Source organism: Heterocephalus glaber, unplaced genomic scaffold (genome assembly GCF_053883595.1).
Source record: "Heterocephalus glaber isolate CG9 unplaced genomic scaffold, H.glaber_assembly_v1.0 deba00001757, whole genome shotgun sequence".
Lineage (NCBI taxonomy): Eukaryota > Metazoa > Chordata > Mammalia > Rodentia > Bathyergidae > Heterocephalus > Heterocephalus glaber.
The window spans coordinates 2,995,493-3,011,625 of record NW_028258454.1 but is presented as its reverse complement, the minus strand read 5'-3'; the positions used below and the strand labels follow the sequence as shown (position 1 = coordinate 3,011,625).

The following is a 16,133-nucleotide window of genomic DNA, read 5'->3' as shown; positions in this document are numbered from 1 at the left end:
AAGAGGGAGAGTCACTACAGATCCTACAGACAACAAAATAAGGGAATGTTATAAACACACACTCAAACTCTACACGCATACTTTAATAATTTCAATGAAATGAAACAATTTCTCAAATATCACAGACTACCAAAATTTATAATCCAAGCTCAAATAGATAACCTAAGTAGACCTATAACCATTCAAAAAATTTGATTCATATATTACAATGTTTTGGAAACGAAATTTTCAGGCCAAGATAGCAAATACTAATGAAAAAAAATCCCAGAAGGGTTTCTTATAGAGAAATGAAGTACTTCTAAAATGTATAAACCAAAGAAGCTAAAGCATCCAATGAGACCTTATATTCAGAACCAAGAGTACTCAGAACTTTAATGTATGAACCTTATAATCCTTCCTCTCAAGAAACTTAAAGTAGACATTAGAATAGCATTAAAGAGATGGTTGAATTTTAAGAAGAGAAACTAAGCGCTGTGCCTGCCTCGCAAGCGCAAGGTCCTGAGTTTGATCTCCAGTAATACACACACACATACACACATACACACACACACACACACACACACACACAAACACATTTAGGACCAGGGATTTAGCTCAGTGGCGCTGCATCTGCCTTGCAAGCACAAGGTCCTGAATTCAATCCCCGATACCCCCCCCAAAAAAAAAAAAAGAAGAAGAAGAAGAAGAAGGAGGAGGAGGAAGGAGGAGGAGACGACGACGACAATAACAATAGCAACTAAGGATGATCCCATGCAAATTATTACTGAGTAAACTAAAGGACCAAGTGCTAAGGTAATTTTTTTTTTTTCGTTCCAGGGATCGAACTCGGGACCTTTCGCTTGCGAGGCAGGCACCAGAACCACTGAGCTAAATCACTGGCCCTGCTAAGGTAATTTTAAAACAATCACCAGTTATAGAAATTGGTTGTATAATGTGAGAGTATTTAAAACTACTGAACTTTACATTTAAAAATTGTTAAGATGGTAAATTTATGTTGTGCGTATTTTACCAGAAATAAAAATAAAATTAACCATAATCCTCCTCCTCATCAAAGCGAGGTGAAATAAAAAAGCTAATTTGCATTTTATGGACATAAAACCATGTACAATGAAAAACAGAAATGCACTGCACTACCTGTTCCCAGCCCCACTGCTGCTCCCAGACGCAACTACTTTCTAGGTTGTACTGCTTCTTTGTAACTTGCCCCCGTAGTTCTGAAAATACAGATATACTGCTGTATCTTATACTTGCTCTCTCCTGTTTTGAGATCTTGGATTTCTTACATTAGAAGAGGACTAACACTAAAAAGTCTCCCCATACGCCTGAGTATTAAACCTTACTCACTTCACCTTACCCGTATCATACTGTTTCTTTTCATTATACTCTTAATATAGGTATTACAAAAATTTTTTTGGTCAGTATTCCATGTTTACCCATCTTAGGTGGAAAATGTTACTATTGAGCCCTGATTTAGGATGAGGTTAAGTCCCAATAAGCTCACCATGTGTATGTTGAAAATACCTTAAATTAAAAATACCCATAACCTACTGAACATCATAGCTAGGCTAGCTTGCCTTAAATGTGCTCAGGCCATTTATAGTAGGCTATAATTGGGCAAAGTCATCTAACATAAAGCCTATTTAGTAAAAAGCCTTGAATTTTTCATGTAATTTATTGAATACTGTACTGAAAGTAAAAAACACAATGGTTGTATATTCATATGCTTTTGTACCATTATAAAGTGGAAACATAATTTTAACTATCATAACTTGGGGCTGTCAGTAGGATTCTATCTCCTTCTAATGATGTGATCAGGTGTGGACCTCTTTATATTTATCCCATTTAGAATTTATTAAGCTTCTTGTATGTGATTCATGTTCCTCATCAAATTTGGGGAGTTTTCAGCCATCATTTCTTTCTGATCTAGTCTTTCTTCTTATACGCCTACTACACGTATGCTGGTTTGCCCAGTAGTGTTTCACAACTGCCCAAGTTGAGGTTCTGCTCAACTTTCTTCATTCTTTTTCTCTTTATTAGTTGCCTTGTATACCTTCTGTGAATTTACTCGCAAGTGCTCCCTTTTTTTCCTGCTAGTTCAAATCTACTGTTGAAACTCACTAATGAATTTTTCACTTTGCTTATTTTAATTTTTGACTCCAAAGTCTCCATGTGGTTCTTTTAGATAATTTCTGTATATGATTTGTATCCTTTATTTGATACTGTATTTGATATTGCATTGCAGCTTCCTTTACTTCTGTAAGCATGGTTACTTTGAGTGTATAAAGACTGCTTTTATTCTTTGTCTGTTACATCTGATATTGCCTCTCTCACCAAACAATTGTTTCTTGCATTTTCTTTTTGAGTATAGGTTACATTTTCCAGCTTTTTTGCTTGTGCCATGTTATGTTGTTGTTGTTAACTGGACATTTTAGGTAATCTATTGTATGATACTGGATACTAAGCTCTTTTCTTCCCCCAATTTCCTCTTATGCCTTGCTTATTTTTGTCAATCTCCATTAATTATTGGTTGTTTTTGACAATGCCTTGGGATATAAATGGTTCCACAGTATAACCCAATCAAATTAGTGATAACTTTTGAGGCCGATGTTTAAGGTTTGTTCTGAAATACTCTCCAGGGGTGGAGAGTATTTCTAAAGTGTGTCTCCCTGGTTCTCCCTGGTGAACTAGCTGGCCTATGATTTAGCTTGTTTCTCTCAATATAGTTTTCCAAGGGTTTTTTTTTGTACCGGGGATCGAACTCGAGTCCTTGTGCTTGCACAGCAGGCGGTGAAACCACTGAGCTAAATCCCCGGCTCAATATAGTTTTCCAGTCAACCAGACCTATAATATAAAGTAACAGCTCCGTTTTTTTCCCTTGGAAACCTTCCTCATCAAGACTCCTCTCTTTCTACTCCAGTATGGACTCCTTGTTCTCTAGACCTGAGGCACAGCCATCACACTGGGGTTTTCTTTGCCATCTTCCTAGGAATTTCCTGTTTCAGGAATTCCAGAAATTCCACTCTTAGCTGAACTGGGTATATAGCCAAGAGAAATGAAAATATATGTCCATATAGAAACTGGTACATGCATGTTTACAGCAAGACTATTTCTTATAGCCAAAACAGCTATTCTTAGTGTAAGACCGAGGGCCTTGTCAAATGTTCCGAGGAGCTGACTGCAGCGAAGAACACCCGGGAAGGAACACACCCGGACAAGTTGGAAAGTAAAACAGACTTTTGTTAGTCTGGCCAGATGGCACTCCCAAAGCAAAGTAGCTTAGAGAGGCAACTGGCTCAGAATCCGAGGCTGTTCTTACAGGGGGTTGAGGGGGAAGTTAACATATAGAATTAAAGAAAAGGGACAAAGGTTAGTGGTCGACTGTCACATATTGATGGTCAGCAGACATTTGCGGATTGTTCTATAGATTGTGGTCTCTGGAACATCAGTTCCGGGCAAACAAGGAGTTGAGTAGTTTACTTTGGGACTTTAGGTCTGTTACAGATTTTATCTAGTGTCCCAAAACTAACAAACATCTTTATCCATTAACTCACATTCAATCACAGTTGGGGCTAGGAGGTTTTATGATTACAGAGTTATGCAGTCCCACACTTAGAACAGCTCTCTTCACTGAGACACAATATCCAACACCTGAAACTTAAAGGAGGTGAGGTTTATTTGGGCTCATGGTTATAGTACATTGTCAGGGGCTCCAGGGCAGGAACATCAGGGCAGAGGTGTATAGCAGAAGAAACCTGCTCACACCACACTGACCAGGAAGCAGAGAGAGGAGCCAGGTAGGAAGATACACCCTTTCAGGTCAGGAAGGAAAGACCTGTCTTTAACCAGGCCCCACCTCCTAACAACAACTCAGTTATAGCACTCCCACCATTGAATCAACTTCCAAAACCCCCTCCTATGAGCACATGCAGCCTTTGGAGGACATCATTAATCTAAACCATAAGACAACTCAAATGTTCATGAATCAGCCAATGGATCAACAATGTACACCCACACAATAGAATACTATGCCCTAAAAAGGAAGCAGTATTGATACGTGCTACAGTATGGAGGGACCCTGAAAACATTAAGTAAAAGAAGCCAATCACAAAAGACCCCACATGCCATAATTCCATCCATGTGAAAGTCCAAAATAAGGACATTTATGGAGACTGAAATTAGATTAGTAGTTGCTGAGGGCTGGAGCAAGGAGGGACAGGACATTAGTAGCTAAAGGATATAAGATTTCTTATTGAAGTGATGAAAACATTCTAAAATTGGCTATAGTAATAGTTGCACATATCTGTAGGTACATTTAAAATCACTGAATTGTACACCATAAATAGTATATAGGATGTGTCTTATGTCTCAATGATGCTTTTTAAAAATTCAAGCCATTAACATATTTATTGGCAATTTATAGTTGATGAATCTTGCTATTCTATCAGCATATGAGACCAACTTTTTAATAAAACCTCTTGAGAAACTTCCCCTTACATCTCATTGGTCAGGACTGGGTCCCCTTCTTCCTATACCAGTCACTGGTATGGAACCAGGATAAAATCAGATTAGTCATGATTTAATCTATAGGGATTGAATGAATATCTAAATAAACCTAAGGTTCTGCCCAGCAAGAATAAAAGAGGGAGTGGCTGTTGAGTAGGTAATCAATTGTATCTATAACACACCTGCTTAGTATTTTTTGGGGTTTCAATCTCTATCTTAATTTTTCCTCATAACCACCTTATAAGATTAGCAGAATAAAACAGGTACATTTTACAGATGGTGAAAGTGAGTTTGAAAGATGTGAAGCAATCTAACCATGTTCCTCTGCCTGTTAAGTGGTGAAGTCAGGTTTGTTTTTTTGTTGTTGTTGTTGTTACAGGGGATCAAACTCGGGACCTTGCACTTGCGAGGCAGGTGGCAGAACCACTGAGCTTAATTCCCGGCCCACAAGGTCAGGTTTTGAAGTGAGGTTTTTCTGACTCCAAGTTCGTGCTTCTAAATTACAATTTTTTTTAAACCATGCCCTTATTAAATAGAATTTGTATTAAAAGTGGTACTTGCTCTAATTTTTAGAACATTGCAGTGATCATAGTCCTTATTTAAAGCTCTCTTACTTTTCCCCTGCAACAAACACAATTAGTTCATTCTCTCCAGCTGACCTCTTTTCAACACACTCCACTGCACCAATGTATCCTGAGCCCTCATTCAAACAAGGGATTGTTCAGCTAAGGAGTTTGCACTCCTACTAGAATGTTGTATACTTCATGGAATTAAGTAGAATGCAGTAGAATTTTAAATTGAGTTCTGACTCTACCTCTAATGGCTTTTCATTCATAATTATGGTATTTGTAATGAGTGCATTGGTGATGACAGAAATCCACCATAACATATTCCATTGTTTGAATTAGCTTCAGACTCTTATTTAATGACTTATTAATCAACCACAGTCAGTCAATAGTGTATCACATTAAATCTCTGAACAACACAGGCAAAGAATTTTTTATTTTCTCCCTATGTAACCCATGGAGCAATCTTTAACAATATGAGTCTGTTCAAACATCCATCCACAGTTCTATTACATCTGCAGTTCTATTAGTAAAGGTCAGCTTAGGTTAGTTCACTGTCAGCAGCTAGAAAGTTGCAAGAATAGATGAGTTTAATTGCTTTATTGTTACTATCCCTGTGCCTATTTAGAATTCTGGTACATAAAACTTCTGATATATAAGCAGAAGCCACTCTAATTATAGATACATTTTGGACATTTCATAAATCAGTGATAGGTAAGATATATTATAATTATTTTGCCACCTATTATATTCTTACCACCCTTTGGGAGCAATTAATTAATCAATAAATGCAATGTTCTATTGGGCATTCACACTTAGTGTCTAGCTAGATACCAAACAATAGTATTATATCTGTAGCTAGATAAAATGAATAAAAACTGAATTGATTTCATAATTTTCTTAGTTTGATTATTTATCTAGAATAGTAATTTTCGAGCTTGTTGCACAAAGGAATCACCTGGAGAGCTTTAAACAATATTGATGCCTGGTTCCACTTGGAATCCCTGTAATTGGCACAGAGAGCAACCTGGGCGTTAGACTTTCACAAGGTCCTCACATGACTATAATGCACATTCATAGGTTAGAAAAGCCATGTTCTGTAATTGCATGGTGTGTATATGTATGCATGCAAGTTGCAGGCAATCAAGAAGAGAGGGAAAACAATTAGAAGTCTTCGAGACAAAATTGGATGGGTGACCTCAACTTTCTTTTGTTTTTAGTTTGTTGCATCACTTTTTTTTTCAATTTTATTAGTACATGTTTGCAATTCATGCAGTTTACAATCATCTTGGGAGTGGTTACATGTACATATTACAGCTTGTTTTTTTCCCTTCCTCTTCCCTGCCCCTCCCTGCTCTCCCAGTAGTTCCCCTATCCCCTTTTTCATACATCTTGATATTATTTGTCTTAGCTCGTGTTATGGCATATAGTGTTTACATTAGTTGGGGTTATTAGGTTCGTGTACATAGCATTTCTTTATTCTTCTTATTTCCCCTTTTCCTTCTCCTCACCCTTTATCCTAGGTCCCTTGGACCGCTTTCCAATTGCTAGAGATCTACCCTCTTGTCCCTTTCTATCCATCCTTTATCACTTTCTTTGTTTGTACTATGCCACACTCAAATGAAAGATATCATATGTTATTTAAGCTTGTGTCTGATTTATTTCATTCAATATTATACTTTCCTACAAATGTTTCAAATTTGCCATCCTTTATAGCCAAATAGTATTTCATTATATATAGATACCACATGTTGTTTATACAATCATCTGTTGATGAGTATACAGGCTGTTCCCAGGATTTAGCTATTATGAGTTGTGCTGCTATAAACATTGGTATGCCATGTATTGCTATAGTATGATGACTTAAGCCCTTTGGGGAAGATACCTAGCAGGAGGGTAGCTAGGTTATATGAAATTTCTAATTTCAGTTCTTTGAAAAATCTCCACACTGATTTCCACAATGGTTGTACTAGTTTACATTCCCACCAACAATGAAGGAGGGTTCCTTTTTCACCACAGCCACACCAGCATTTGTTATTATTTGATTTTCTAACGATTGCCATTCTTTCCAGAGTAAGATGAAATCTAAGGGTTGTTTAAATTTGCATTTCTCTACTGGCCAGAGATATTGAACATTTTTTCATATGTCTGTTGATCATTTGTATTTCTTTCTCTGTGAAGAGTTAGTTCATTTCTCTTCCCCATTTCTTGACTGGGTCTTTCAATTTAGGAAGTTTAAAATTTTTTTATTTTTTATTTTTATTTTTTGGTACAGGAGTATCAAACTCAGGACCTTGCACTTGCAAGGCAGGTGGCAGCACTAATGAGCTAAATCCTTGGCCCAGGAATTTTAAATTTTGAGTTCTTTGTATGTTCTAGAAATTAGTCCTGTTTCTGAGAAGTAGCTGGCAAAATTTTTCCCATTCTGTAGGATATCTCTTCACTCTACTAGTTGATTCTTTTGCTATACAGAAGCTTTTTAGTCTGATATAATCCCATTTGTTGATTGTTGCTGCTATTTCTTATGTGACTTACGTTCTGTTTAGAAAATCCTTTCCTATACCTATGTCCTCAAGTGTTTTACCTATTTTATCTGCCAGAAGGTTTAATGTTTCTGTTTTAATGTTTACATATTTGGTCCATTTTAATTTTAATTTAGTATAGAGATAAGGGTCCAGTTTTATTCTTCTGCAAACAGATAACCAGTTTTCCCCACACCACTTGTTGAATAGATTATCTTGCTTCCAACAAATGCTTTTGGCCCCTTTGTCAAAGATCAGATAGTTGAATGTGTCTGGTGAGGTTTCTGTATCCTCAATTCTGTTCCATTGATCCATGTGTCTGTTTTTGTCCCAGTACCATGCCATTTTTATCGCTATTGCTTTGTAGTGGTGCTCAAAGTCAGGTATTGCTATGCCGCCTGCTTTGCTCTTATTGCCCAGAATTACTTGTGCTGTTCAGGGTCTCTTCTGATTCCATGTGAATTTTAGGATTGTCTTCTTTACATCTGTAAAGTATCCTATCGGTATTTCGATTGGGACTGCACTGAATCTGTATAATAGTTTTGGAAGTATGGCCATTTTGACAATATTGGTTCTCCTATCCAGGAGCAGGGGACATCTTTCAATTTTCTGATGTCTTCTTCTCCTTCAGTGTACTGTAGTTTTCTTTGTAGAGGTCTTTTAATTCCTAGATATTTCATTTTTCTTGAAGCAACTATGAGTGGTATTGTTTTCATAGTATCCTTCTCATCCCGTTCCTTGTTAGTATACACAACTGGTAATGATTTTTATGTGTTGATCTTATATCCTGCTACTTTGCTGAAGTTAATTATTAATTCTAAGAGTTTTTTGGTGAAGTTCTTTGGGTGTTCTGTATAGAGTATCATGTCATCTGCAAATAATGATAATTGGAGTTCTTCCTTTCCTATATTTATCTCTTTTATTTCTTTCTCTTGCCTAATTGCTCTGACTAATGTTTCAAGTACTATGCTGAATAGAAGAGGTGATAATGGACATCCTTGTCTTGTCCCTGATTTTAGGTGGAATGCTTTTAATTTTTCTTCACTTAATATGATTCTGACCATTGGTTTGTCATAAATAGCCTTTATCACATTCAGAGATGGTCTTTCTATACCTTTTTTCTTTAGGGTTTTTTTCATGAAGGAGTGTTGGATTTTGTCAAAAGTCTTTTCTGAATCTATTGATATGATCATGTGGTTTCTGACCTTGCTCCTGTTTATGTGATGTATTACATTTATTGACTTACATATGTTGAACCATCCTTACACCTCTGGAATGAAACCTACTTGATCATGATGTATGATCTGTTTGATAATGTGCTGCATTCTATTTGCAGACCTAAACTTTCTTGGTAGGACAATTATGTTTAAATTTCTGAAAATGGAAGTTAATAATTGATAAATAAATTTGTTATTTTATTGAATACTCATATATTACATGCCAACTGCTATTTGAAGTGCTAAGGATTCAAAAATGTTTTCACTCTTAGGGAGTCTTAAGCAGTGTAAAATTTCTGATGAAGACAATAAAAATGCTTATAATTTTTCCTACCTGAATGAAAGCTAAAGTTGGAATTTAAATAATTATGATTATACTCCAGAGATGGTGGCTAAAGTACACAAGTAACAGGCATATTTTGAACATCTATGTTTTCCACCTCCACATGCTTGGAGTAAAGCACATGGTACACGTACTTTTCAATTCCTGCACTTTTCTACATTCTTCTTTCTGCTGACCTCTGTTTCATGAAATTTCATAGAGATTCCTGGGGCTAATCATAGATTCTAGTGACTTATTACTGCTTGTCACTCTGTATTATCTGTGCACCTGCCAGTGAAAACTTGAATTCTTCCATGGTGTTGTCTTTCTCATTATTGCTAGTGGTCAGCATGCACTAGATAACTAAATGAGCTGAGTTTTTAAAAATCTGAAATGCAACTTCTTCCTCCTTTCAAAATTATAAAATAGCAGTAGAAAATCACAACTGTCTAGATGCATTGCCATAGCCACAGATCTTGAAACCATCTTTTTTTTTCCAATTAGCAGAGGGTTTCCTTGGGAAGTAAATTACTTTTCCTCATTCATCCATCTGATTCCTTCCTCCCTGAACTCTATGAAGATATAAAAGTTATTTTGTACACAATACCAGTGATAATATGAAGAAGCTGCCCATTTTTTCCAATTCAGCCCTTTAAAGGGGCCTATGTATTCCTGTTTTCTTTCATAAAATTTGACACATATTCTAACAAAAATATTCAAAAAATGCTAATCATTTCTACACAGTATTAGCCACGTTAAGTCTACTCCTTAAATGTTCATAAGCATAGTTTGTTTTTCTAGGTTCTTTAATAACAGCAGATCTTATGGTTGGTAAAAAAAAATAATGTTTTTCTTTCCATTCAAACAACAAAAAACTAAATTCTTATATCCTCATCTAGGTCAGTGGCAGTGAACCTATGGGACGCATATTACAGTATTTGTTTTTCTTTTAAGACAAAAGATGTTAACGTATGAGTTTCTAAACTAAAACCTCAAGTTTATTTACAGTGGTGGGGCTTTGCAATAAGTGAGTTTTGGGTTGCAGTTTGGGCCCTTGTCTCTCAGAGATTTGCCATCACTGGTTTGGGTCCATAGAAAGTTTTTCTTTTCTGAAGACTGATTAATCAAACATCTATTTTTCCCCTTGTACTTTATAAAAACTTTAAGGTTTTTCTTCTTTGTACTTCAGGAGTCTAAGTTTCCCTACATGCATTATGCTTATAGTTTCATCTTACTCTAATAGAAAAATAGAATTTAAAAAAATTTTTTTCATAAAAGTAAAGTACATTATATAAAACTGAGAAATAAATGAGAAAGAAAATCATCTATAATTCCCCTACCTTTTAAAAAATATTCTTAGCATTTTGATGTATTCCTGCTATTCTTTTTTCTGTGGACTTGTTTCTGTACATAAGTATATTACAGATTCATCTTTGTACTCTGTGCCTTCCAGTTACTACAGTTTAAGTGTTTTCTATGAATATATATGTGATATATGAATGTATATATACAGTATTTATATATAGTATTTATATCCATATATTATTATATATATAGTATTTTTATTTATATCCATTCTCTGATCCTAGTTCAAGGGACACATCTATAATGAGCAATGCCTCTCTTGACATCTCAGCCTCAGTCAGGGGCCCTTGTTATTTGCTTTTATAGACACTTTCTTTTCTCATAGAGCACTAACCATAAGTGTAATTATTTTATCACCAGTCTTCCTCATGAGGCTAGAAGTTTATGAGAACCAAGACCATGTCTGTCTACTTTTGTTCATCATTCTATAATCTGAACAAACCCTGAAACATAGTAGACACATATTTGTCAAATATTTATTGAGATGTTACTATGTACTAATAAATATTAATTTGTTGAATAAGTGAATAAATATCTCTCATTTTTCAGTGACCATTTGGTAATCTGGCATAGACACACACACACACACACACACAACATGACCTTACTTAGCTAATCCCTATGTTGGATATTTAGATTGTTTCTACTTTTTAACCATTATTAATAATGCAATGAGTATTTTTATGCACCTAACATTTCAATATTTAAAATTGTTTCCTTAGAACTGTTTCCCAGAAGCAGAATTGCTGGATCAAAAGGCAAATGTATTTTTATAGTTTTTCATATATATTTTTGAATTATTTTCCAATTTATGTTACCATAAGCAATGAAATATTCTGCCAGTTTCCTTTTACATTTTGAACATTTAAAAATTTTTGTGAGCTACTAATAGAGGAATAATTTATTTTTTATAAAGAAACTTGGAAAATATATAAATACATTTTAGTAACTGCAGTCAGTAAATGAATTTGTATTGTCCATGGTAATTATGTTGGCTGATATTAGATTCAGTTGTAAGCTATAGACAATACAAAATAAGAGTGCTGTAATGGAAAGCCAGTATTTCTCCTAGTAAAATAGTCCAGAGCTGTTGTATTAGTCACCTTTCTGTGGCTGAGGCAAAATATTTGATACCCAAAACTTAAAGAAAGAGAGGCTTACTTTGGCTAATGAGTTCATGGTCTGCTGGCTCCAAAAAAGAAACATCATGGCAGAAGGGCAGGGCAGAAGATAGCTCCTCAACTCATGGCATCTTGAAAGTAGAAAGTAGGGGAAGAGCTCAAGAGGAAGGGGCCAGGGACCAGACATAACCCCAAGGTCACACCCCTTTATCCACTCACACACACCCAGAAGTGTGCCTTACTAATCTTCTAGGGGTCTCTCAAGCCAGTCAAGTGACCAACCAAAACTAACCATTATAAAGCTGTTAAAGCACTCTACAGTGTCAGGGCTCCTGATCCTTCCCACACAGCTTTATCCACAGGCCTGTATATTACGACCTGAGATAGTTGTGATCAGACAGGAGGAAAGATAGAGCGATGCAAAGAAGAGGCCAATGGTGTGCATGACTTGTCTCTTAGGAGTGTTTTCCAGAAGTTGCCCCAGGATAGTTCTATTTACAAACCATTGGCCAGAATTTAGTCACAGAGACACAGGCAGATGCAGGGGAGCTGGGGAATGTAACCTCTATTCTGAGCAAAAGCCAGATAAAAATTCTACCATTGACAATAAAGATGTATATCAAGGAAATACTACTTATTTCTGCAGCAGTATTATAATTCAGTTCAAATAATTTACAGAGAATTTACAGATCTTCTTTAAACATTACAAATATCAACTTTCAACCAGAACTTTTAGCAGATGTTATACTGACCAGTTGACTAAAAGAACAGACCAGATTGCTACATTTTTAAATCCGAAACTTGTATAAGAAGGAATAATGAAGATCAAAGCAGAAAATAGTAAATTTGAGACTAAAATAATAAAGGATCAATGAATCAAAGAGTTAGTTCTTTGAAAGGACACACGAAATAGATAAACTCTTAGCCAAACTTACCAAAAGGAGGAAAAAATCATATTAATGTAATTAGAAATTAAAAAGGTGAAGTCAAAATGGATACTGGAGAAATAAAAATAATAAAACACTACTTTAAAAACCTACATTCTAATAAATTGGAGAATCTAGAAGAAACAGGTAAATTCCTAGACATATATGAGTTACCAAAACTGAAACAAGACACAGAATCCCTGAACAGGGCCGGGTATTTAGCTCAGCGGCACATCTGCCTGGCAAGCGCAAGGTCCTGAGCTTGATCCCCAGAAAGAAACCCTGAACAATCCAATAACAGAAAATGAAATTGAGGCAGTAATTAAAAATCAAAAAGAGGGTTGGGGATTTAGCTCAGTGGTTCTGGCACCTGCCTCAAAAGCGCAAGGTCCCGAGTTCGATCCCTGGTACCAGAGAGAGAGAGAGAGAGAGAGAGAGAGAGAGCGCCTACTAAGAAAACCCTAGGACCTAATGGATTTACCACAATTTCAGGAAGAATTAATGCCAACATTCTTCAAACTCACCCATGAAAGTGAAAGGGAAGAAACACTGCCAGACTCATTCCTTGAAGTTAGCATTATCCTGATACCAAAATCTGACAAAAACAACAAAATAAGAAAACTACAGACCAATTTCCTTAATGAACATAGATGCAAAAATCCTCCACAAGATACTTGCAGACAGAATACAAAGATCTGCTGCAAATGTATTCTCATTTAAATGCCCCTGAAACAAGCAGTTTGACTACTCTTAGTCCTCTGAACATGTACACAAATTAGCTATGGAGTCAGGTTGCAACAATGGGTCAGATCCTTTGTCTTTCAGACCTACTTACTATTTCAACACTTTTTCTCTTCCTTTATGGCATACATTTTCTGTTGAGACTAGAAAACTCCAAAATATTGACTTATTCACTCATATTTATGGATTATATATCATATACCAGGCTAAAGGTACTTAGAAGAATGGGAAAAAAAGATGTAAATAAATTAATAAATAGAATAAGGTTTTCATTAAATATGACATTACTTAAAGTAACACAGATTTGAAAAACACCAAAATGGGAAAAATACAGTTAAAATATGAGATAGCCAAAATGGTTCTCAGAATGGTAAAATAAATAAATAAACAATTGTTAAAAACAAAACTAACAAGAATACTGTAGATGCTGGGCATGGTGGTGCAGGCCTGTAATCTCAGCACTTGGGAGGCTGAGGCAGGAGGATTGCTGAGAGTTCAAGGCCACCCTAGGCTATATAGTGAGTTCAAGGCCAGCCTGGACTATATAATGAGACCCTGTCTCAAAAATCAAAAAAGAAAAAGAAAAGAGAAGAATACTGTAAATAAGGACATTAGCAGTTCATATATTTTTATCTCATGTATGCTATATAAATGATCTTCTGATAGCACAAGTTCCTTTTAAAAATAACACTATTCAACAATAGGTATTGAGTAAAGACTACTAAATAAACTCCCTCAAAAGAGGGCATTGAGTCGTAACTACTACTCAGGTGAGACCTCCCTAAGATAACACTGCTGGTATAACTAACTATTCTATGACTTTTTAAGATTAGCAGTGAAAAGGGAGAGGGGCACAAATACTTCCATAGATACATATTAGTACATTTTTGTTTAAGGTTGTTCTTATTTGGCTTGGCCCTGTGATATTACTGCACCTTATAATATAATGTAAAGGTTTAGACATCTTATGTTATATATAGCCTGTTTCTTAAAAGGAAAAATACTGTTTGGTTACAGGAAAGAAATATCTCCATAATGTCGATTATAAAAAAATAAGATATTATTTGGAACCATATTCCTTCTTGTGTAACCCCTAGAAAAATCAATGAAAAGGGGAAAATGATAAGTATTGTTCTGAAGGGTAAACGGAGGTGATTATAAATTGCCCTATAGGATTATTAGTGAAGTGTGATGTCCCTAAAAGCCCCCAGGTGGCATTATTGCCTTGTTTTTCCAAAGTTATTTGTTTTCATATGGCACAGATCAGAGTACTTTAAGAAATTCTTATTCTTATGATAAAATGTGAATATAAAAAACATTCTTTTACAAATGTATTTCATTTTGAGGAAGTTCTATTAATTCTGAAGAAGCTGAGTTTGAAGTGTTTTAATTAAGATAAAGCATTTCTAAATAAAATAGTTCATAGACCAAAATTTCCTTAAAAAACAAAATGTGAATTGTTTTAATAATTCAAAAATATGTTTAGATAAATATATGTACGGTATAAATTTGATCCCAAGTAAATAATCTCAATGAGGACTTGTGGTTTCTTTGCAACTGTCACTAATTCTACTTGTGATCTATAAGATAATTTTCTGAGACTAGGATTCTCTGACCTCCAAAGCAAGAACACTACATTTATTAAACTTAAAAAAGACTTTTGAGGTGTTTAGCAAAATACCAAGGGTATAAAAAACATACTTGTCAGCTAATATTAAATGAAATTTGTATATTCAATAAATATAACTTCAGGCACTTGATAAATATAATTCAATAGTGAATTACTATAATGAATACTAAAAGGAAAATAATTATGTATTACAATGTGCTGCCTGGCTTTTCATATGTAGCAAAATAAACTTGTTTAAATTATTGCCATATGAACCTGCATATATATGAGACTTTTCTGTTTAGACCTCCAAAACATTATTTTGAAAGTATATATTATCTAACTTATCAAACTATAGTTAAGTAGTTGTTATCATAATCAATTATCATGGATGACTTTCTAAAGACATTAATCTTTTATTCATTATATTTACTGAATAATCAAAATGATAATTAAATTGAAATTTCAGGTTGTAATTTAACTCCAATAGTTAGTCTTTATTCTTTCCAAATTTAATCTATCCACTGCTCTATCAAATTATCTCTAGCATAATGTACTAAGAGATTCAAACAAAATTATATTTGTTGAGAAGTAATTATTTAATATTCAACTTGAAAATAGCTCCTTATGAAGACTTGTTACCAGGTTTAAATTTTTTTCTAAAATAATATTGATAGAAACTATTTGGCTTGCATTTAAATTGAATAAGTAAAGAGATTCTTTTTAATCCTTTATTTTTCATCTTTAGAAAATGAGTTTATTTTTATGTTAAATGTGATTTCAAAACTGTTCCAATTTTAGGCATGCATTTAAATTTTTCATGAGTTTTCTCTAATAACTTTTTTCTTTTGGTACTAGGACTTGAACCCAGGGCCTTGTGTATGTTAAATATACACTCTACCCCCAGCCCATTTAATAACTTTTATGGTAATAAAACTATGGCATCTTTTTTGTTTTCTGTCACACACAAGCACATACAAAAAAGCCACTATATTCAATGATCACATGGTTTCTCTCATATGAGACACTCAAGTACACACACATATATATATAGAAAGAGAGAGAGAGGGGAAAAAAAGAAGATAGATAAACAGAAAGTATGGAGATCTTTTTCAAATGGATAGGGGAACAAGAGATGGAGAGGAGGGAGGGAAGGGAAAAGGAATGGAAAAAATTGAATTAAAAAAATGAAAATAGAGCTTTTGCAAATGGGAAGGGGACCAAGAGGAAGCCAGGTATGG

The 16,133-nt window shown here is 34.8% G+C and overlaps 1 long non-coding RNA gene across 1 annotated transcript in view; it reads left to right on the top strand.

Moving 5' to 3' along the window:
• The first annotated feature begins 821 nt into the window (after positions 1 to 821).
• Positions 822 to 16,133, top strand: part of LOC147821235 (uncharacterized) — a 42,090-nt gene continuing 26,778 nt past the window's right edge. Inside the window, exon 1 of the long non-coding RNA XR_015447376.1 lies at positions 822 to 889. This is a non-coding gene — a long non-coding RNA (uncharacterized LOC147821235). The remainder of the gene's footprint in view (positions 890 to 16,133) is intronic.